Source organism: Lycium barbarum, chromosome 12 (assembly GCF_019175385.1).
Source record: "Lycium barbarum isolate Lr01 chromosome 12, ASM1917538v2, whole genome shotgun sequence".
Taxonomy (NCBI): Eukaryota; Viridiplantae; Streptophyta; class Magnoliopsida; order Solanales; family Solanaceae; genus Lycium; species Lycium barbarum.
Window position 1 is genome coordinate 47441084 of NC_083348.1, and position 24297 is coordinate 47465380.

The 24297-nt window shown below is 40.8% G+C and overlaps 1 non-coding gene across 1 annotated transcript; it reads right to left on the reverse strand.

Annotated features, from left to right (window-relative positions):
* Positions 1–16643: 16643 nt before the first annotated feature.
* On the reverse strand, positions 16644–16749 carry LOC132625336 (small nucleolar RNA R71). Its single transcript, XR_009576774.1, has one exon. It is a non-coding gene; the product is annotated as a small nucleolar RNA R71 (small nucleolar RNA).
* Between the last annotated feature and the right edge of the window lie 7548 nt (positions 16750–24297).

Genomic DNA, 24297 nt, shown 5'->3' on the forward strand with positions numbered 1-24297 from the left:
TCTGTTCCCGTCGACCGCTGCGGCGATCAAATCACCACTGCAGCGGTCTCGCTCTGGCGGCCAAGTGCCCGCTATAGCAGACCACAAGAACCCTGAGCTCCGCCATGGCTGGCCTTATACCGCTATAGCGGTCCAGTGCCCGCCACAGTGGACACAACGAACACCGACTGACAGCTACAACGGAAAGCTGGCCGCTATAGCGGTCTCGCCATAGCGGTATTGCTTCCGCCGCAGCGGTGCCACTAAACTAGTAAGCTCGCAATTTTCCTAGTTTTTAAACTCTTCCACCCAGCATTTCATCCGAGGCCTCACAAACACAAGCAAATCATGCACATAGACATAAAAACACCATACGAACTCACCTATGGCCTAGAAATTCCCAACAGAGTTCTAATTTCTTACGTCACCCCTTGATGGACTCAACACAATCAAACACAATCACAAACAAGTTAAGTTTTCAGTTCTTAGACTTATACAATCGAGTTTCTATTAGCTCGTTCTACCCTTGGGAAGGTTCTATTTGGTAGGGCGATCCTATATTTTTCATAACAATTGGGAGGGTCGTTACACCAGGTAAGAATTAAAACACCGTTCGTCCCCGAACGGGCAAGGATGAGGAATCTAGGAAAAATTACCTGACTCGGTGAAAAACTGAGGATACTTGCTACGCATATCAAATTCTGTTTCCCAAGTAGCTTTCTCCACTGGGCGATTCTTCCACTAAACTTTCACGGAGGCTATTTCCTTGGACCTCAACTTACGAACATCCCTATCTAAGATAGCAACATGCTTTTTCTCATATGTTAAGTTCTCATCTAGCAAAACCGAATCCCAATGGATTATGTACGAACCATCATCGTGGTACCTCTTTAACATCGAAACGTGAAATACCGAATGAACGCCTGATAGACCCGGAGGTAAAGCCAACTCATAAGCTACCTCCCCCACACGCTTGAGAATCTCAAATGGCCCAATGTATCTCTGGCTAAGCTTGCCCTTCTTCCCAAACCTCGTCACACCCTTCATGGGTGAGACCTTCAACAATACTTGCTCTTCCCCCTCCAAACTCAAGATCTCGGACCTTGCGGTCCGCATATTCCTTTTGCCTACTATGTGCTTCCTTTTCCCCGTCAGTCTGAGGGTGGAAAGCTGTACTAAGGTCCAACCTAGTACACAATTCACCATGCAAATGCTCCCAAAATCTAGATGTGAAAGTTGTGCCCCTATCGGACATAATGGAGATAGGAACCCCATGTAGCCTAACCACCTCACGAATGTAGATCTTAGCTAATTTCTCTGCGTCATAAGTTATTCGCACCAGAATAAAGTAGGCAGACTTAGTCAACCTGTCAATAATTTGTAACATCCCGTAAATTCGAGTTAGGTGTGAATGTGTGAAAACCAGTATTAAGTTGATATTTAGCCATATGAATCCATTCGGGATGAATTCAGGAGATAAACAATCGTTTTGAAGTCAAACCAAAAAGTGAAGTTTTTAAGGGCTTCTAAATTCGTCTAAGTCTGAGACAGTATATACTTATTACCATTTTTCGGGTATTTTCGTTAGGAATTTGAGAAAACTCAAAACATAAAAGTTGTAGGTCTTTGAAATACCTTTCCAATCTTATATTAAGGAGCTCAAACGAAGGTCTGTGTAAAAATGTATGATTGATTTACTAAAGACATGTAAAATGGAAATCCTAATTCTTGTAGGATTAGTTTTTAAAGTCCAAGCCTTTATGATAACCTATAAATACAACCCAAAAACGTCTAAAGAGAGTGTTTTTCGACCAGAGGCTTCTACCAACCCCCTAAGGTGAGTTTTTACTCAAATCCCTAAGCCAATTACATTCACTTAACACTAGATTAACACCGAATCATTATTTGAAATCGCTAGATTGTGGAAACTTCATTCAAGGTCAAATATGGGATGAAGCTTTGGGATTTCTTCAAAAAAAGGTAGACCCCTCACACTTTTATGGATTATATGGAATTGTTATTATGTTTCAGACATTTAATGGTCGATAGAATCATGAAATATGATTGATTTAGATGCACTCTATTAAAGACAAAACCCTAGTATTTTTGTTGTAGAATTCCCTGCGACCATTCCACTTTAATTGGCGTTTCTGGCTTATTTAACCGTTGGATCGAGGCCAATTTTTTACTGGGTGGTTAGCACATATAGGTCTTGAATTTGAACGGTGAGGATCTGATTTGGAGGTCCGAAGCAGTGTGTTTTGAGCTATGAACAGTAGCTACGAAATTGATAAAAACTTGTAAATCTTAGTTGTGCAATCTTCAAATTTGATGTAGAGTGACTCTTTGAAGTGCAGAGGTTAAGTTTTGAATATATGAACGGTATTTAAGGTATGTCTCTTTTAAAAAAATCCTTTTTGACTATAATGATGTTTTGTATGTCTTTTTTCAAAACCTTATTTGGACGTATGTCTCTTTTAGAATTCCTTTTTGACTATGAAGGTGGTTTATATGTATCTTTTTGAACATACTCTTTCCATCAATTTTTATGAACTCTTTGGTTGTGGTTTCTGTGCGTGAGGGACAAGCCCACATTAAACCTTGTTTGTACTATATTATATATACGTATTCATGATTATTATCTTCTCTATAGAATGATCGAAAGATTGAGATAGAAAGCTTTGGTATTCGAACTTGAATTACCCCATAAGGGATGTTTAAACTAGACAATTGAAAAGCTTGACTATCTTATGTGAACGCTATATAATGGTTTGTGTTGGACTTGAAACTTGTTTAAAGAAGTGAACCCGGTTTCTAAAACTGAAATGGCTTGATGTACCCCTATAATGGGATGATGAACATAATCCTTAACGAATAATGTGACTATCATGATATGACTTGTGATTCGGCTTCTATGCAATTATTTTGATTTGTCTATTTTCCAGGACTTCTATTGTTTGTGTTTGGCCTAGCTACTCGGGAGGAAGTGTAGTCACTATGGATCCAAGTGGGGTTTGTGTTACACCTCGGAAATTTCTCCGTACTTGTATGATGAGTGGAATGATGAAAAGTTGAGTGAATGATGTTTTATTAAGTCGGGAATGGCTAATTAAGAATTTTTGGAAAATAAGAAAGTCGCGGAAAATTTTCTGTCCAGTGGTCGTATATGGCACTATACGGCCCGTAAAGTGATTTACGGACCGTATAGTGCAATCGTCCTCCAGCTTGTCAAAAATCCCAACTTTCTGTAAATGTTGAATATGGTTAAAAGCGACCCAGTTTACGGCCCGTAAACTGGTTTACGGACCGTAAACCAGGTCGTAAACTACCATGTCCATCAGCCATCACTTTCTGCCTTTGAAATGGTTAGATACGACCACAGTGGACGGACCGTAAATCAAAATACGGTCCGTATATGGTGGTTTACATCCACTGTTCATCCCGACAAGAATTCATTAAAGATCAGAATTGTGATTTTTAAAGGGGACTTAAGCCTCATTTCAACTCATTATTCATTCAACCAACTCAAGAAACTTCTAGACCTCTCCACATACTTCATCTATAAAAATCCCAAAGAATCAAAAGAACATCAAGACCAACAACACCAAATTCATAAAAATAAGTGTAAGAACACATCAAAGGATCTTCTAAGTCAAGAAATTCCCAAGAAGGTGGGACTAGGGTTTTGGCAAATTGAAGTGTTTCAACTTAAGGATTGTTCAACCATCACCCAAGGTAAGTTTCATGATTATTCCATGTTGTTTGAAGTATTGGAAAGCTTAGACACTTGAAATGTAGAAGAACATAGAAATGGGTCATTATTGAGCGAATAGTGACATAAATGAATGATAGTGGAATTGAACTATGAATGTTGAAGTGTTGAGAGTACAATTACATTATAAACGATGTTTATATCATGAATCAAGCATTAAATGCATGAAAACGCAAAGACGAGTCATAAGGCTAAATATGGGGGAAATTGGAGGAAAATAGTGGATTTTGCTAAATGTACGTAAATGACGATTGTCGATTGTGATACTATGAGTAATACTATGAATGTTGGGAGTTGATATAAAACATGAGAAAAGTAGTATGAACAAAGGAGACGCTGCCCAACTTCTCCTAGAATTTGCGACGCGTTCTTATAGTTAGTTTACTACTGTTGATACGCATTCTCTTATGAAGGTAACGACGTGATATCGACGGAGAACAAGTGAGAGATATCTTAGCTAAACGACCAAGGTATGTGAGGCTAGTCCTTCTTTCTAATGGCATGAATCTTTTAACTTGAATCCCTATTCCTTTTATGAGTCCTTACATTCTAAGAAGTTAAAAGCTCATACTTATGGATGTCTATATGAGATAGGTTATACGATATGATGACACTAGAATGATGATGATGTTATTCCTTGCCTACACTCACCTTATGTACTAGTCCTTTCAAGGTGACGCAAAATGTCCATGATGGTTCCATAATGTAATCGGGGGATCACGACCTTACGTCACCCCGATAGAGTAAAGTTGATCATGAGTCATATATACACACATCATGATAAGATGAGTATTTACATTAAGCATGTCATGATTGCATTCACACTGGGCCTAGTTGGCCGGGCATACACCGCTTCGGCGGGCGGCGATACGGATACACCACGACCTACGGGCGTGGGCAAACACCACTAGTGGGAGGCATGAGTTAGTACCCCGGACGCGGGAGGCCTGGACGAGGGCTAATATTATTGATTATCACACTGTTCCGACATGGACGGGCAGCTTGCATATGATGCATACATGTTATGATGATGATTATGAGTAAGATACCATGCATTACTTCATTTATGATTATCAGTCAGATCCAGATGTCTCATGTTGATGTTATCCCCATATTATTGATGTCTCCTTTCATTATGTATGCCTCTCATACTCGGTACAATATTTGTACTGACGTCCTTTCTTCGGACTCTGTGTTCATGCCCATAGGTAGACAGGGAGGAGAGCTTGGCCCATGTCCTCAGTAGCTGTCAGCTGATAGATAGCACTCCATTGTTCGGAGGTGCTTATGGCTATTCTTTTGATGTACATTCATATATACATATTTTGGGCATGACGGAGTCTTGTTCCGTCTATGTATTCATTATGTTAGTAGAGGCTCGTAGATACGCAGTGTGGGTTAGATGGTCTCACAAGATGTTTTCACATGTATGTATATTATCTTGATGGCCAAGAGGCAAATGTATATAAAGTATTCATGTTTTTAATTAAATATGATTTTCCTACAATTGGTATGTAAAATTGATAAAAGAGTAATAAATGAGCAAGACAAGCAGTAGAGTAAGCGGTGCTCGATATTTGCTCCGGGTACCCGTCGCGGCCCCTAGCTGGGTCGTGACAGAAGTGGTATCAGAGCAGTTTGCCCTAGGAAGTGTCTAGTAGAGTCTTATTTATGGTGTGTTGCGCGCCACGCTAATGAACAAGAGGTTACAGGGCATTTAGGAAAATGACCATTTTTCTTCTCAAGAGATCGTGTGATAGAGCCATGCCTAGGATTATATCATTCCTAAAAGTGCGTTATGGTTTCAGAAAAATGCCGCCGAAAGGGAAAGCTACAGCTGCCCAGAAAGGCAAAGCTACGACAAAGAGGCAGGCGGAAAGAGAGCCTCCGGCAAATGTAGAGGAAAGTGAATCGCAGAGTGAGGCCGCGCCCAATATAGAAGAGCAGGGAGGAGCCTCAGCTGCGATTCCTCCACCAGGTGCTTCAGGTCAACAAGTGTCCGAGGCCATACATTTATTGACACAGTTGGTTGCCGCTCAGGCACAACGACAGAATGTGGGCCCAAGTGATCGTTCGGCTAGTACAAGAGCCCGTGATTTCCTTCCTCTAAATCCTCCAGAATTTTTCGGGTCGAGGCCGGACGAGGACCCTCAAGGTTTTATTGATGAGATGCTGAGGACGCTAACACTTATGCATGCTTCTGAGACTGAATCTGTAGAGTTGGCCATATATAGACTTCGCGACGTGGCGGTACTATGGTATAAGAATTGGGTGATAACAAGAGGAGAGAATGCACCACCTCCCGTGTGGCAAGAGTTTGTAGATGCCTTTATTCATCACTACTTGCCACCTGAAGTCCGCCGAGCTAGAGCGGACAGGTTCCTGAATTTGAAACAAGGAAGCATGAGTGCTCGAGAGTACAATATGCAATTTAACTCATTGGCCAGATATGCTCCGACTATGGTGGCTGACATGGGAGACCGAGTTTATAGATTTGTGAGTGGTTTGGGGCCACATCTGTATAGAGATTGTTTGACGGCCTCTTTGCAAGACGGGATGGATATTTCCCGGATACAGGCTCACGCCCAGAATCTTGAGAAACGCCAACAGCAGCAGAGAAGTGAGCGTGATAGTAACAGGAGACAAGGTAAGAGGGCTACATCTATGGGAGAGAGCAGTGAGTACCGAGGGGGACAGAGACATATGCATTCTAGGCACTCAGGTCAGTCAGCGACTAGTGCACCCCCCAGATTCTCAGACAGAAGGTTCGACCGTTCTTTTCAGTCAGGGCAGGACCAGAGTTCGAGGGCCCCAGATTTTCAGTATCGGGGAGATTTTAGCCAGAGGAGACCTTCAGTACCGCGGGGTAGCCAGTGTGGAAAATTACATTCCGGACAGTGTCGTCAGGGTTCGGATGGTTGTTATGCTTGCGGGTAAGTCGGTCACATGATGAGAGATTGCCCCTCAGCGAGAGATAGAGCTGGGACTCAGCCTACAGGTTCAGCAGCGGGTTCTTCTTCAGCGCGCCCGACAGCACAGACTTCTCAGAATACAGCAGGCAGAGGCAGAGGTAGAGGGGGAGCATCCACTTCAGGTGCTGTTCAGCCCCGTGTGTATGCTTTAGCTGGGCGACAGGATCTTGAGTCTTCCCCAGATGTTGTCACAAGTACCTTGACTATATTTTCCCGTGACGTATATGCTCTGATTGATCCAGGTTCTACCTTCTCATATATTACTCCATATATCGCCGATTGTGTTGGGGTGAGACCTGAGCCAATTAAACCGTTCGAGGTATTCACTCCGGTTGGTGATCCTGTAATAGAGAGGCAAGTATATAAGGACTGTGTAGTCATTATATGTGATCGTCAGACAAGATCTGATTTGATTGAACTTGAGATGCTAGATTTCGATGTAATTATGGGCATGGATTGGTTGGCATCATGCTATGCTAATGTTTGTTGCCGGACAAAGGTAGTTCGATTCCAATTTCCGAGAGAGCCCATACTCGAGTGGAAGGGTAATACAGCTTCCCCAAAGGGTAGGTTTATTTCCTACCTTAAGGCGAGAAAGATGATAGCCAAAGGTTATATTTGTCATCTAGTTCGGGTTCATGACACGGAAGCGGAAGTGCCAACTTTCCAGTCTGTCCCGGTAGTGAATGAATTCCCAGATGTGTTTCCCGACGAGTTACCAGGCCTTCCTCCAGAAAGGGAAATCGACTTTGCTATTGATGTACTACCAAATACCGAGCCTATTTATATTCCTCCGTATCGAATGGCTCCAACAGAGTTGAAAGAGCTAAAAGCACAGCTAAAAGATTTACTTTAGAAAGGGTTTATAAGGCCTAGTTCTTCGCCGTGGGGAGCACCAGTCCTGTTCGTAAAAAAGAAAGACGGATCTCTACGAATGTGCATCGACTACAGGCAGTTGAACAAGGTGACAATAAAGAATAAATACCCTCTTCCTAGAATTAACGACTTGTTCGATCAATTGCAAGGTGCTAAATGGTTCTCCAAGATAGATCTGAGATCAGGTTATCATCAGGTGAGAATTAGGGAAGCAGATATTCCCAAGACTGCCTTCAGGACAAGATATGGTCACTACGAGTTTCGAGTAATGTCGTTCGGGTTGACGATTGCCCCGGCAGTGTTCATGAATTTAATGAATAATGTGTTCAGGCCGTTCTTGGACCTCTTCGTGATAGTATTTATCGATGATATCCTAGTATATTCTCGCACAGAGTCAGAATATGCAGATCATCTAAGAATTATTCTTGGCGTTCTTCGAGATCGGGAATTGTATGCAAAGTTTTCAAAGTGCGAGTTTTGGCTTAATTCTGTAGCATTCCTGGGTCATATTATTTCAGATGATGGTGTTTGAGTTGACACTCAGAAAATAGAAGCTGTGAAGACTTGGCCAAGACCTACGACGCCTACAGAAGTTCGTAGTTTCCTTGGGTTAGCAGGATACTATAGAAGATTTGTAGAAGACTTCTCATCTATTTCAGCCCCATTGACAAAGTTAATCCAGAAGTCGGCTAAATTCCAGTGGAGTGATGCCTGTGAGCGTAGCTTCCAAGAGTTGAAAAACAGGTTGACCTCAGCGCTAGTGCTAACACTTCCAGAAGGATCAGATGGTTATGTAGTATATTGTGACGCCTCCGGTGTGGGATTAGGATGTGTATTGATGCAGAATGGGAACATCATTGCATACGCCTCGTGACAGTTGCGAAAACATGAACAGAATTATCCCACTCATGATCTTGAGCTAGCTGCGGTCATTCATGCATTGAAAATGTGGAGACACTACTTATATGGTGTGCACGTGGACATCTATACGGATCACAAAAGCCTTCAATATATTTTCAAACAGAAGGAATTGAACCTGCGGCAAAGGAGATGGCTAGAATTACTGAAAGATTATGATGTGAACATTCTATATCATCCAGGGAAGGCGAATGTAGTAGCAGATGCACTTAGCCGCCGATCGATGGGTAGTTTATGCGGAGTTCCTTCGGAAAAGCTAGAAATGGTTCGTGAGGTCCATCAGTTAGCAAATCTCGGCGTACGGCCAATTGATTCAGGGGATGCAGGTATTAGCGTCAATGACCCCACAGTTTCATCATTGAATCTAGAAGTGAAGGAACGGCAATATGAAGATCCTCAGTTAAGCCACTATCGAGATCTATCTCAGGAAAAGGAAAAGTCTCCATTCCAAGTTTCCATAGAAGGGGTTCTTAGATATCGGGACAGGTTATGTGTACCGAAAGCGGCAAACTTGCGCCAACGGATTTTAGAGGAAGCACATTATTCTCGGTATTCTATTCATCCAGGTACAACCAAGATGTACCACGATCTCAAATTGATATATTGGTGGGATGGCATGAAGCAAGACATAGCAGAATTTGTAGTACAGTGCCCAAATTGTCAGCAAGTGAAGGACGAGCATAAAAAACCAGGAGGCTTATTGCAAGCAATGGAAATTCCTATGTGGAAATGGGAAGAAATTAACATGGACTTTGTGGTAGGATTACCCCGTACGAAAGGGAAGTATGATTATATATGGGTGATCGTGGATAGACTCACGAAAGCATCTCATTTTCTCCCCGTTAGAACCACATGTTCAGCGGAAGATTATGCTAAATTGTATCTCAAGGAGATTGTATGACTTCACGGTATTCCTTTGGCCATTATCATAGACAAAGGGGCAAAGTTCACAGCCAAGTTCTGGAAGTCCTTTCAAGAAGGTCTAGGTACTCAAGTTAAGCTCAGCACGGCGTTCCATCCGCAGACCGACGGACAAGCCGAGCGTACTATTCAGACCTTGGAAGATATGCTACGAGCATGTGTGCTGGACTTTGGTGGTAGGCCCCGATTTGATCCAACAAGCAGTTGAGAAGGTTAAAGTGATTCGAGACCGACTGTTAACAGCTCAAAGTCGCCAAAAGTCTTATGCAGATAATCGCCGAAGAGATTTGGAATTTCCGGTGGGCGATTGGGTGTTCCTGAAGGTATCGCCGATGAAGGGAGTGATGAGATTTGGCAAGAAGGGAAAGATAAGTCCCAGATATATCGAACCCTACCAAAGCATTCACAAGGTGGGTCGAGTAGCCTACGAATTGGACTTGCCTTCAGAGCTCGAATCCGTGCATCCAGTACTCCATGTTTCGATGCTCCGCAAGTGTATTGGAGACCCAACAAGAATAGTTCCGATTGATGATGTGCAAGTAACAGAGGAGCTAACATACGAGGAAATGCCCATTGCCATTTTGGATAGACAAGTACGAAGGCTTCGGAATAAAGAGGTTGCTTCAGTCAAAGTTCTATGGCGGAACAATAATCGGGAAGAAATGACTTGGGAAGCGAAGGAGAAGATGAAATCTATGTACCCCCATTTGTTCCAATCCCCAGAAGATATTCAAGATGAGACGTCGATGGTGTAAGGTATGTATGTTTTAGTTTTATGTTTTTGGTCGTGGGTGGCCATAAATGTGTTGATATTGTGATATAGCCCTATGAGGCGAAGATATTGTGGGTTGTTGTAATGGAAAGGTAGTATCAAAATTACAAAGGAAACTCTGGCAATTTTTTTCCAGAATCCCCGAGTGTCGAACATTCGAGGACGAATGTTCCAAAAGGGAGGGAGAATGTTATACCTCGGAAATTTCTCCGTACTTGTATGATGAGTGGAATGATGAAAAGTTGAGTGAATGATGTTTTATTAAGTCGGGAATGGCTAATTAAGAATTTTTGGAAAATAAGAAAGTCACGAAAAATTTTCTGTCCAGTGGTCGTATATGGCACTATACGGCCCGTAAAGTGATTTACGGACCGTATAGTGCAATCGTCCTCCAGCTTGTCAAAAATCCCAACTTTCTGTAAATGTTGAATATGGTTAAAAACGACCCAGTTTACGGCCCGTAAACTGGTTTACGGACCGTAAACCAGGTCGTAAACTACCATGTCCATCAGCCAAAACTTTCTGCCTTTGAAATGGTTAAATACGACCACAGTGGACGGACCGTAAATCAAAATACGGTCTGTATATGGTGGTTTACGACCACTGTTCATCCCGACAAGAATTCATTAAAGATCAGATTTGTGATTTTTAAAGGGGACTTAAGCCTCATTTCAACTCATTATTCATTCAACCAACTCAAGAAACTTCTAGACCTCTCCACATACTTCATCTATAGAAATCCCAAAGAATCAAAAGAACATCAAGACCAATAACACCAAATTCATAAAAATAAGTGTAAGAACATATCAAAGGATCTTCTAAGTCAAGAAATTCCCAAGAAGATGGGACTAGGGTTTTGGCTAATTGAAGTGTTTCAACTTAAGGATTGTTCAACCATAATCCAAGGTAAGTTTCATGATTATTCCATGTTGTTTGAAGTATTGGAAAGCTTAGACACTTGAAATGTAGAAGAACATAGAAATGGGTCATTATTGAGTGAATAGTGACATAAATGAATGATAGTGGAATTGAACTATGAATGTTGAAGTGTTGAGAGTACAATTACATTATAAATGATTTTTATATCATGAATCAAGCATTAAATGAATGAAAACGCAAAGACGAGTCATAAGTCTAAATATGGGGGAAATTGGAGGAAAATGGTGGATTTTGCTAAATGTACGTAAATGACGATTGTCGATTGTGATACTATGAGTAATACTATGAATCTTGGGAGTTGACATAAAACATGAGAAAAGTAGTATGAACAAAGGAGACGCTGCCCAACTTCTCCTAGAATTTGCGACGCGTTTTTATAGTTAGCTTACTAATGTTGATACGAATTCTCTTATGAAGGTAACGACGTGATATCGACGGAGAACAAGTGAGCGATATCTTAGCTAAACGACCAAGGTATGTGAGGCTAGTACTTCTTTCTAATGGCATGAATCTTTTAACTTGAATCCCTATTCCTTTTATGAGTCCTTACATTCTAAGAAGTTAAAAGCTCATACTTATGGATGTCTATATGAGATAGGTTATACGATATGATGACACTAGAATGATGATGATGTTATTCCTTGCCTACACTCACCTTATGTACTAGTCCTTTCAAGGTGACGCAAAATGTCCATGATGGTTCCATAATGTAATCGAGGGATCACGACCTTACGTCACCCCGATAGAGTAAAGTTGATCATGAGTCATGTATACACACATCATGATAAGATGAGTATTTACATTAAGAATGTCATGATTGCATTCACACCGGGCCTAGTTGGTCGGGCAGACACCGCTTCGGCTGGCGGCGATTCGGATACACCACGACCTACGGGCGTGGGCAGACACCACTAGTGGGAGGCATGAGATAGTACCCCGGACGCAGGAGGCCTGGACGAGGGCTAATATTATTGATTATCACACCGTTCTGACATGGACGGGCAGCTTGCATATGATGCATACATGTTATGATGATGATTATGAGTAATATAGCATGCATTACTTCATTTATGATTATCAGTCAGATCCAGATGTCTCATGTTGATGTTATCCCCATATTATTAATGTCTCCTTTCATTATGTATGCCTCTCATACTCGGTACAATATTCGTACTGACGTCCTTTCTTCGGACGCTGTGTTCATGCCCACATGTAGATAGGGAGGAGAGCTTGGCCCAGGTCCTCAGTAGCTGTCAGCTGATAGATAGCACTCCATTGTTCGGAGGTGCTTATGGCTATTATTTTGATGTACATTCATATATGCATATTTTGGGCATGACGGGGTCTTGTTCCGTCTATGTATTCATTATGTTAGTAGAGGCTCGTAGATACGCAGTGTGGGTTAGATGGTCTCACAAGATGTTTTCACATGTATGTATATTATCTTGATGGCCAAGAGGCAAATGTATATAAAGTATTCATGTATTTAATTAAATATGATTTTCCTACAATTGGTATGTAAAATTGATAAAAGAGTAATAAATGAGGAAGACAAGCAGTAGAGTAAGCGGTGCTCAGAATTTGCTCCGGGTACCCGTCGCGGCCCCTAGCTGGGTCGTGATTGTTTGCTTATCCATTCGGGAGGAAGAGTGGCCATCGAGGGTCGATAGCCCCGGTGTGGTTCATGCCTAGCTACTTGGGAGGAAAAGTGGTCATCGAGGGTTCATAACCCTGATGTGGTTTTGCTTAGATATTGGGGAGGAAGGATAGCCTTCGAGGGTGACAACCCCGATGTGGTGCTTCTGTGCTGGTTTAGGGTACCTTAAGTGGCCCTCCCTTCGTTTCACTTATTTGGACCTGTGTCACGACCCAACCGGAGGGTCGCGACGGGCACCCGGTACTAACCCACCCGGGCACCTCTTATCATACTTTCACATTTACATCTAGGTGAGCCACATAGCTAAATCATACTTTTATTCCTCATTCATACTATTTCCATCGGGCAACAATACATTTATATCATCATCACAACTATGCCCACAATAATGTACATAAGCCGACGAGGCTAACAAAATGATATCCAAAATATAGGCAGACAAGGACAAACACATCTACCCATGTACACATGTCTACGAGCCTCTAAGGAGAGTATGTCATATCATATAGGCGGGACAGGACCCCGCTATGCTCATAAATGTGCACACAAAAGAATAAATATCAAAAGCTGTAGCTCCGAATGAAATGGAGCTCCGCTATTTAGTCCCTGAGTAATAAAGCTATGGATCAAGCTTGCCTCCCTGGCCACCTGCGGGCATGACGTAGCGTCCACAAACAAAAGGATATCAGTATGAAGAATGTACTGAGTATGTAAAGCATGATCAACATCATTATGAAAGCATAATAGACAACATAAGAAATAGCATAGGATGGGAGATAGTAGTATCAACGTTATAAACACTTACTTGCTTTTCATAGGGACTTTCCATTTCTAATGCGTGATTGTGTACATACATCCATATCCGTATTCATATCCGTACTCATTTACATTCGTATCCATTTTTGTATTCATAGCATATTCGTATTTATACTCATATTTATATCGTATACATATCCATATCATGTACATAGCATACCCGACCATGAAGGTTCGGTGTTTCGCATACCCGGCCATGGCAAGGCTCGGTGAGTATACATACCTGGCCCTACCAAGTCTCAGGGTTATCCATACCCAACTGCAGTGGTGCGCGCGCAATATATATATATTCTACCCGGCCATATAAGCTCGGGGTTTCATAATAGTCATACATAGACACATATACATAAAAGCTCATAAGCATCTTTAGCATCATTACTATCGTCGTTCATTACATCTATCCTTAGAGGATTACTCATCATATAAGGAATTTAGTACAATCGTAACATATCGAGAATCATGAGCTTAGTAGCTTTTGAAGATAGCATCATTTGGAGGACATCATAGGCTCATAGAAGATTAGATATTTGGACAAAGAACCATGCCTTATGAAAGAAGGGTTAGCCTTACATACCTTTCCGTTCAACTATTCTATCACTTGCACGTTCTCCTTCAATGCTCACGTTTCTACCTTCATTAGAATTATACTATCATTAGAAAATCGATAGCTTAGCATACAAGACTAAAGCTAGAGAAAATTGGACAGCATCTCCTTTATTTATACGACTTCCTCCGTATCATATATCTACTCCCAAACATCAATAATAACATTCACAATATCATAACAATACTCTTTATTCACATACATTATCCTTACTTCTCAATTCACTTCCAATCATCCATATCCATGGTCATAGCACACGATTACATTCATTCATATACAATTTCTATCCCATGCTCTTAACATCATTTATAACATAACTATAATCACAACACATCAAGAATCATGACTCAATCCAAGCTATTACTCAAAAATGACACTATTCCCACATTCATGACCCATTTTCTATATCCTTCTACAATCCAAGTGTTTCAACTTCTCAATACCTTAAACAACCTGGAAACACCATAAAACTTACCTTAGATGGTGTTGGAATGAACCTTGGGTGGAAACACTTCACGTGAGCAAAACCCTAGTTTCACCTTCATTTGGATTCCTTGTCTTGGATGAACTTTAATAGGTTTCTTACACTTGATTCTCTTGGTTTGATGAAGTTGTTCACTAATTTCCCTTGAATTCTTGTGGGAAAAGTGTAGAGAAATGTTCTAGAGAGAAGGGGAAATGAAATGAAATAAACTTGGACCCCTTATTAATAATACAAAATCTGTCCCGCTTGGATTTCACCGACCAACATACGGTCCGTATAAATTATTCTGACCGAACTGGTCAACGTCACCATCGAATGGATCACATTGCTGAAGAAATAAAGGACGGAGGAATCGACGGATAGTCGAACGATCGACGGTCCGTCGTTCTTGCTATCAGGGGCAATTTTGTCAGTCGTTGCTGTGTGTTTTTGGAGCCTATTTAAGGAACGTTTTAGGTTATTTTTGGCAGCTAGATTTTATTGTGCCGTGAACAAAGTTCCATTGGTGGGTGAGCATTGATTACTCCACTTTTGGAGCTTAGTGAAGACAATAAGATTCCATTTTCCATCATCTTTATCACCTTTTGTAAGCTTTACGTCTCATTTGTTGCTTACTACTTTTGTGACTATTATGTGTGAGTAGTTTCTTTAATTAAAGTTGTGGACCCAAATGATGGGCGTTATGTAATGGGTGTCTAACATTGTATATATATATATATATATATATATATATATATATATATATATATATATATATATATATATATATATATATATATATATATAATGGGCTGTGATGTGTTTTATTATTTCTCATATTCATTGTTAGTTAGTGGTTGCAAACACTTGCTTATGCACAAACCCTAGATTGTTTGGAAATATGAACTAGGGTGTGAGTTGAAATAATATAACAAGGACTCGGGGCACTAACCCTCGTTTAATGAACTCACTTAGGGATAAAATGAGTTTTACTTAGCATATTTAATCGGTCTTACTTGCAACTTTTCTACATTTGAGAAAATCATGAAAAGAAATACTTTCTAACTATTGGAAAATATTAGGAAGTGCATACAAAACCCCGACCCATTAGAAATATATCATATTGATACCCATAGCATAACATATAATCACAGCGGGGACACAACTTTGGTTCTTTTAATCCAAACAAATTCCAAATACTTCAAAATCGTGAATACAAACCTATCCTTTCCTCTACACTATTCGGAATAAAATTAAAGTTTCTAGAGATTAGTTACATAAATAATTAGTACATTTTTCTCTCCATATTCCCTGTGGGATTCGACCCCAACCTTATTTGGGTTACTATATTTGACAAAGTCCGCTTACGCCACTAATAGGTGTAATTTGAGCATATCAAATTTTGGCGCCGCTGCCGAGGAATACAGTTTTGAAATTACTGATTGTTGTGTACTTTTCTATAATTTTTTTCCATCACACCTTGTTTGCTGTTTTGGTGAACCAGATGAACATGGCAGGAAGACATAATCGAAATCAAGGAAACAAAGGTGGGCTCCAGGTGAATCCACCTGCACAAGAAGAGGAGGAAGATGAGAATATATTTGCGGAATTCATCAATGAAGCTGATTATGCTTCTGCTGTGGTCCCTCCTAGGACTGGAAATGCTACTTTAAAAATTGATAGTTCTATCTATCAGCTACTGAAACTTGAAGGTTATTTTCGAAATTCTTCGGAGGACTGTCCACTCCGATATTTGAAGAACTTCCTGCACGTATGTGCTCAACAATCTCAAGGTGTTGTTTTGCTGATGCACTTCGGTTACGGGTCTTCAAATATTCCTTGGCTGGCCAGGTAAGGGAATGGTATGAAAAGCTTCCCAGCAATTCTATTCACACCTGGAGCGAGTTAGCCAATACATTTTTGAAGAAGTGGTTTCCACCGAGCAAAAAGGTTGAACTTCGAGATAAGATCTTTGAGTTCAAACAGCTTCCACGGGAACAATTATATTCGGCATGGGAGCGTTTCAAGTACTATCTAGCTCAATCTCCAACTCACGGGTTTTCGGATGCTATTCTCACCGAGAAGTTCTAAATGGGGTTAGATACAATGAATCAGATTGCTGTCAATACTGCTGCTAGGGGATGCTTCATGGACAAATCATTTGTTAACATCACCAGGTTGCTCGATAAGCTCACCACCCACAATCAAGCTTGGCACTCAAATGATAGTGAAATCTTGTCATATGGTAGTCCCTCTGTTACCGCAGTGGCTAAAGAAAATCATGAGCGAGATCATGCTTTTGCTCAATTGCAAACCACCGTGGATTTGCTGTCAAAGAGGCTTACGGAGAAAGAAGCTAAGAGTGTGAATGTTGTTGAAGAGATGCCATCTTATGCTCCCGGAATGTACCAAGTCTCGGAGGAAACTTATCTAGAGAGGTAGCCACAACGTGAGGATGCTAATTATATCGATAACTCTCAAGGGGGTTATCAAAAGCAATGGAGACCCCAACAACAAAGCAATCAATATGGCCGAAATGAATATGGTGGTTCGGACAGGAGGGATTACAACAACAACAATTATGGTAATCGGAATTCGAATGCCTATGTTCCACCAAAGGGTCGTTCTTCTAACTCTCAAAATTGGCGAGAGGGTCCTTCCAATGATCAAGGGACCTCTCGAATGGAATCTATGCTTGAAAAGATCTTAGACAACCAAAATAAGAGTGACAAGAAGATGGACAATTTGACCAAAGTGGTGGGCTCTCACACCCCTTTGATTCAAAAACTTGAGTCACAAATGCGAGATCTTTCTCGTGAGCAACATCCACCACAAAGAGGGGGGCTTCCTAGCGACACAATTCCGAACCCAAGGGGTAGTGGAGGTGATCACATTGCCTCATGCAAAGCTATTTCTACTAGAAGTGGGAAGATCCTTAATGCGATGAATGAGAGAGTGGTTGAACCTATCATTGTCGAGCCGATTGTTGATGAGGTTATTGAGGAAGAAATGGAAGAAGAACTGGAGGCACCAATTGAAGTGCCTATTATTGTTGAGAAAGAGAAGGAGGCACACCCTATTGTTCTCAAGGGTGATGAGGTGCCAAGTGTTGGAAAAGCTACCGGGGGTAGCACTCAAAAGAGCAAGGTCACGGGGGCAATTAAACCCTTGACTCAAACATATAAATCTCCTCCCCCGTTCCCATAAAAATTGATGAAAAAAACGGAGGATGCCAATTGCCAACGCTTCTACGACCAATTGAAAGGGTTGTCAATGAATATCCCATTTCTTGATGCATTCCAAGAAATGCCGGGATTTGCTAAATACTTGAAAGGCTTGTTGACAAAGAAAAGACCAATCAAGCATGATACGGTGGGAGTCACCCACCGTGTGAGCACTATTATTTCATCATCCAAGGTTGAGAAGAAGGGAGATCCCGAGGCTTTTACTATCCCTTGCACCATCGGTCATCATGATTTTACTCGTGCTTTATGTGATAATGGGGCTAGTATTAATTTGATGCCACTGGCCATCTATAAACAATCGGGTTTGGGAACACCTAGACCAATGAGCATGCGTCTCCAAATGGCTGATAGAACCATCAAAAGACCGGTAGCGGTTGTTGATGACGTCCTTGTTAGAGTGGGAGGATTCTTATTTACCGGTGGATTTTGTCATCCTCGATTGTGCGATTGACAAAGAAGTCCAATTATCTTGGGAAGGCTATTTCTTTCCATCGGGAGAGCTCTAATGGACTCGGAAAAGAATGAAATAAAATTTCGGGTCAATGATGAAGAGGTAACTTTCCAAGCTAGCAAGGGGTTAAAATTTCCTAGTGCTTATGAGAGCATTTCGGTTATTGATTCTTTTGATGTGGTAGACGAAGCGGTGGAGCATAAGTTATAGGAGGAGCACTTTGATGAAACACTTTCGGCTATTTTGGTGAACTTTGAGGCAGATGACATGGAGGGGTATATTGAAACGGTTAATTCTCTTATTGGCCGGGGTTCATACTCTTATGAGCCAAAGAAATTATCTCTTGATCTTGATAAAAGAACCACTCCTCCGGCTAAGCCTTCGATTATTGAGCCTCCAAAACTTGAGCTCAAGCTACTTCCCTCTCATTTGAAGTATGCTTTTCTTGGCCCAGACAATACTTTACCGGTTATTCTCTCATCTTTGTTAAATGAGGAACAAACTCAAAAGGTGCTTGAAGTGTTGCGGGCTTATCGAAGATATATTGGTTGGACCATTGCAGATATTAGGGGGATTCCCTCCGGTATTTGTGAACATAGAATCTAACTTGAGGAGGATAGTTCACCCAGTGTAGAGCATCAAAGAAGGCTAAAACCTCCTATACAAGAAGTGGTCAAGAAAGAGATAATCAAATGGTTGGACGCGGGTGTTGTATACCCAATTGCAAATAGTCCATGGGTTAGTCCGGTGCAATGTGTGCCAAAGAAGGTGTTATAGCCCGTATTTTGTACGTTTGGATATTTCAAAGTCGTCGTGGAAAGTTAAGGGCGAGACCATTTTTGAAATTATTTTAGTGCACAAGTTGGTTATGAATATTATTTATGAATATTATTGGACGAAAATATTGACAAAGGCCAAGGGTAAAAAGGGAAATTCGCAAAAGTGGCTCATGGTAATTTTGTGGAAGGCTAGGGGTAAAATGGTAATTTCACAAAAGGTTCAAGAGAGTTCTTGAATACTCCCTCTTGGCCGTGTGGCATGTATGGTTTGTGTCTACATTTTTATTATTTAATGGGGGGCTAATTACAAATTATAAAAATGTATAGACCAAAGCTTACATAAGAAGACACTTAGTCTTCTTTGTTGAATTTTGAGAAATTTCAAGAAAAAAGAAGAAAATTCTAGAAAAAGAAAGAGGGGGACATGTGACCATATTTGAGGGACCTAAGCATAAATATGGATAAGTGGTGGAAGGTATATATATATATATAAGAGGTCATCATTCTAATTCAAGAAAATTTGGAGAAAGAAAGAAAACAAAGAAGAGAGGGAGAAAAATTAAGGGCCATTCGGCCAAGAGTCCCAAAAATTTAGTCCATGGAATTGGTCAAGAAAAATTATTTTCTTCTAGTTTTACAAGCAAGTGAGGCCCTCTACAACATGGAAGATTTGTAGGAACAAGAAAATCATTCAATCATACAAATTCATAACCCTAGCCAAGTGAGAAGTTGAAGGAAAAAGGTAAGGAACTAATCTTCTTTTATGTGTTATGGATGATTGGTACATGTTGTGGTATGTAGAAGTGGATGAAAAAATGAAACCTTGCATGTTGAAGTGTGGCCGTGTGTTGTATAGGTAGCCGTGGGTGTGTGTGTGTTGTGGTGTGGGAAGATTGAATTAATTTCATGAAGTGTGTTGCTTGTTGTTTTAATGTATGGAAAAAGATGGCAAATTCATGGAAATATATAGGTAGTGTTGTGGCCGAGAATGGTGATGTTTGAGCTATGATGAATTGATTTCATTTGATATTCTAGTTGATGTCATTGTGAATTCCATAATGTAAAATGAGAATTTAATGGTTAGAAGTGAAGTTGTGATTGTTTGTGGATTATGGAAGAGGTTGAGTGTAACTTTGTTACAATTCCCAATATTGGTAAGAATGATATTGTTAATGTGTGGGTTATAAATATGATTCATGAACTTGAAAGTGAGACATTGTTTGGAAGGTTGTAAGTTGGGTTGTGGTGAATTGAATTGAATTGAATAGAATTGAATGTTGAAGTGTTGCTAGAATAATTGTTGGTATTGTTGATAGTTTGGCCGGGTTGAATTCCCGGATTGTTTTTGATTAAAATTGGCCGAGTTAGAATCTCGGGGACGGTGTATTTACAGGGGAAATGCTGCCGAAATTTCGGTAGACAAAGTGTTACTTTAAGAATCAACTTCTAAATGCCCTAATTAATGTTTGGTAAATGTGACCAAATGTAGACTTTGGAGAAATTGGAACTTGGATTTGGAGGAGCGTAAGAAGCGGAAAAAGGTATGTAAGGCTCGTCTCTTTTCTTCTAAAGGCATGATCCCCACGTCATAATGTCTTGAATGTTTTATATCTTCCATACTTGCAAAAGCTAGAAGCCTATGACTCCAAGTTATAAGTCTTTTTCCTAATAATTCATAATTGGTTTTCTTTCAAAATGTCCATATTTTCCAAAAACCAAGTTTTAAGAGATTGAAAGCTTTTATGACTAAGATGATGTATATGATTTTATAATGACAACGGTGACGTCAAAAGTTAGAAAATGTCTATGACAGATATGTTGACGATATGTTCTTACCATGAATATGATAATATGAAAATGTTAGATTATTTCTTGATATCTCAACTCTATTGTGGATAATGACTACTTTAAAGGTTCCAAGTATATGAAACGAGGCCTTATGATCTTGTTCTATGTTTTCTCATGATGACACTCTTCATTGATAGTCTCGCCTTATATTAATTGTCCCTTCAAGGCGAGACACGACGCCCATGGCCATTCCATAATATAATCGGAGGCTACCGACCTTACGTCACTCCGATGGATACATGATTTTCTTTGGGCTCTCCTGCATGCTTATATGATATATGTATATGTACATGGGGTGGGGGAAGGGATATATGGGGGAGGGGAAGGGACATATGTTTCATTTCCACCTGGTCAGCTGGCGTTATCATCCCAGACGCGGGATGCCCAGACGCGGGGTATATGGGCGAGCCGATGTATTTCGGCGCTATGTGGGCGAGCCGACGTTGTTCGGCGCTATGACACGACATGACATGACACGATATGATACGATATGATGTGATATGAGATGATATGATAAGATATGATATGACATGACCAGATAAGCATGCATGGCATCCACCCTCAGCGACATTCATATGTACAGGTTACTCTTTTATCCTATGACATGTTCTATGTTTCCATGCAGTTATTATTCATACGCACATTTCTTACTATGTTACTATTTTTGCCTTACATACTCAGTACATTGCTCGTACTGAACCCTCTTCTTCGGGGGCTGCGTTTCATGCCGCGCAGGTACACCAGACGAGCAGAAGCTAGTATAGAAGAGGTTCCAGCGAAGTTGGTAGACCCCACTTGTTCCTGGGAGTGCTGCCGAGTCAGAGCTTGTATGCTAAAATTTCTGGATTGATGTTAGAGACTTTGCAGACAGAGTCGTGGGTTTCGGGAGTCAGTTTGTATTATGATACAAGTTTTACACAGTTATAGATTTTATTTGATTTGAAAGCAACAAAAAGAATATTTCAGTAAATTTTATTATGTGTACTTGATTTAGGGGTTCAGAGGGTTATATATGTAATAAGAGTCAGCGGGTTCGCTCGGCTCCGAATATGGGGTCGGGTGCCCATCACACCCTAGTAAAGTCGGGGTGTGACAGAAGGGGGCATCACTGTTGTCCCTAATTCTAAGAATGAGTTGATTCCTACAAGGACAGTTACCGGATGGCGAGTGTGTATGGACTATCGAAAGCTCAACACCGCCACTTGTAAAGACCACTTCTGTCACGACCCAACCCCGTAGGCCGTGACTAGTGCCCGAACTGGGCACCCGAACACACTCATCCAATCCGAATCACATACAGATAGCGTCTACGGGCACAAATATCACACGCTGCTTCAAATTATATCAAACTGTCTCAGACACATTTCAAACACAACCATATATACATATATATCAGAAGCCGACAAGGCTATCAAATGGCACAACGGCCCAAAACATATACAAATGCAGGCCGACAAGGCTTCCATGGCGAGTGGGATCATACAAACACACCTGTACAGAAGTAGGCACAACCCACATATACGTCTACAGACCTCTAAACAGACCAACCGAATCATATGGCGGGACAGGGCCCCGCCGTACCCCTGAACAAATATATACATATGCAACGAACGAGTATATATACAAAAATGTAGGCTCCGGAATAAGAGGAGCACTCCAAACAGCAGAAGAGGGTGTCCTAAACTGGTGGATCGCCAAACTGTGCGTCTGTACCTGCGGGCATGAAACGCAGCCCCCCGAAGAAAGGAGGTCAGTACGAAATATGTACTGAGTATGCAAAGCAGAAGATACAGAAAACAAATTTGAGGCATAAACGAAATAGAAGTACAGAAATAAGTGCAAGCCTAAAATATCAAAATGTTTAATTGCGAAATATAAGTCATGCATAGGGCACAGGAAATATGGTCGCCCGCCCGTCGATGGCGCCATAACACAGCATAAAACCAGAAGGTTTCAAATCTCCGTATCCCCGTCACACATCATAGCACAGCATGACGCCATACACAACATAACGCCAAATATAAGTGGAACCCGACCTTCTAGCGAGTGGCTCGGTGAACCATAACACAGCATAACACCGGAGTATATCAAAGTGCGCACGACAACAGAACCGGCCCGGGACTCGGCGAAAGATATAACAGAATGCACAAGCAGAGTCGTGAGTAACCATATGCATAAAATGATTATCATGGACTCAAATATAAGTAAAATGACCATACTTGAGAATTGAAATAATAGTCATACCAAATTCTTTCAAAAGTCTTCCGAAATACATAAAGGAAAGTCGCGGGACCCACGGACGGGTATCGACCCGAGCCGAGCCCGCCTATGGAGAACATACTCATCATACGCCATGCAAACTCTTACGAAAATATCGGAGCAATCCGAGCCTTTATGTGAAAGATACGGCGCCCATAGTTACGGAATTCTTTAAAATAAAACTTTTTGTGCAACATTTGGAAATCAATTATTTCGAAGACATAAGGGTTCATATTTCATCACATCAAACATACGAATGCCAAGAAATATATATAAGAGTCATAACGTGCTCGGATTGTGAATTTAGAATTTCCACGAGGCTCGTGACATAATCTATTTATAACTAAGGCATGCCAAAAGAAGGAAGGTTTGAGCTTTACATACCTCGTACGCACTCCAAGCTAGCCCAACTCAAGCTAATCCCAACCTATGCCTCGGGCTCCCCAAGGTCTACAAATACATCAACGAATATCAAACATTAGACATAGGCACTTAGGCGATTTATTCCAAACTAACACTCAATTCTACAGCATTTCCCCAGTAAATAGGCCAACCCCTAGAATTTAACTAGGCCAAATCAACAATCACAACAACAATAACCAACCTAACAACCCCAATGACCAATCAAAAAGGCAATATAGCGTTAATAACTCTCTTTTACATCATTCAACAACATTCATAATATTCAATTCGACGGTTTACATTCAAGCCACATTTCCGCTCATACATTCAATTACCAACCTGAACCCATACCAACAATATTCAAGGACATTTTAAACAATTTACACAATATTTCCAACTATCCAACAATTGCTCCAATTTTCCCGAAAAACAATCCCAAACCCGAAAACACAACCATAACCCATTCTTGTCATGAAATATGACCTACATTCGGCCACACTACACATATACATATATTGATGATTTTTATTCTTTTCTCCACACTACCCAACTAAATATGCTACATAGAATCAATTCATCAACCCAATCACAACACACACATCTACACGACCATACACACCATAC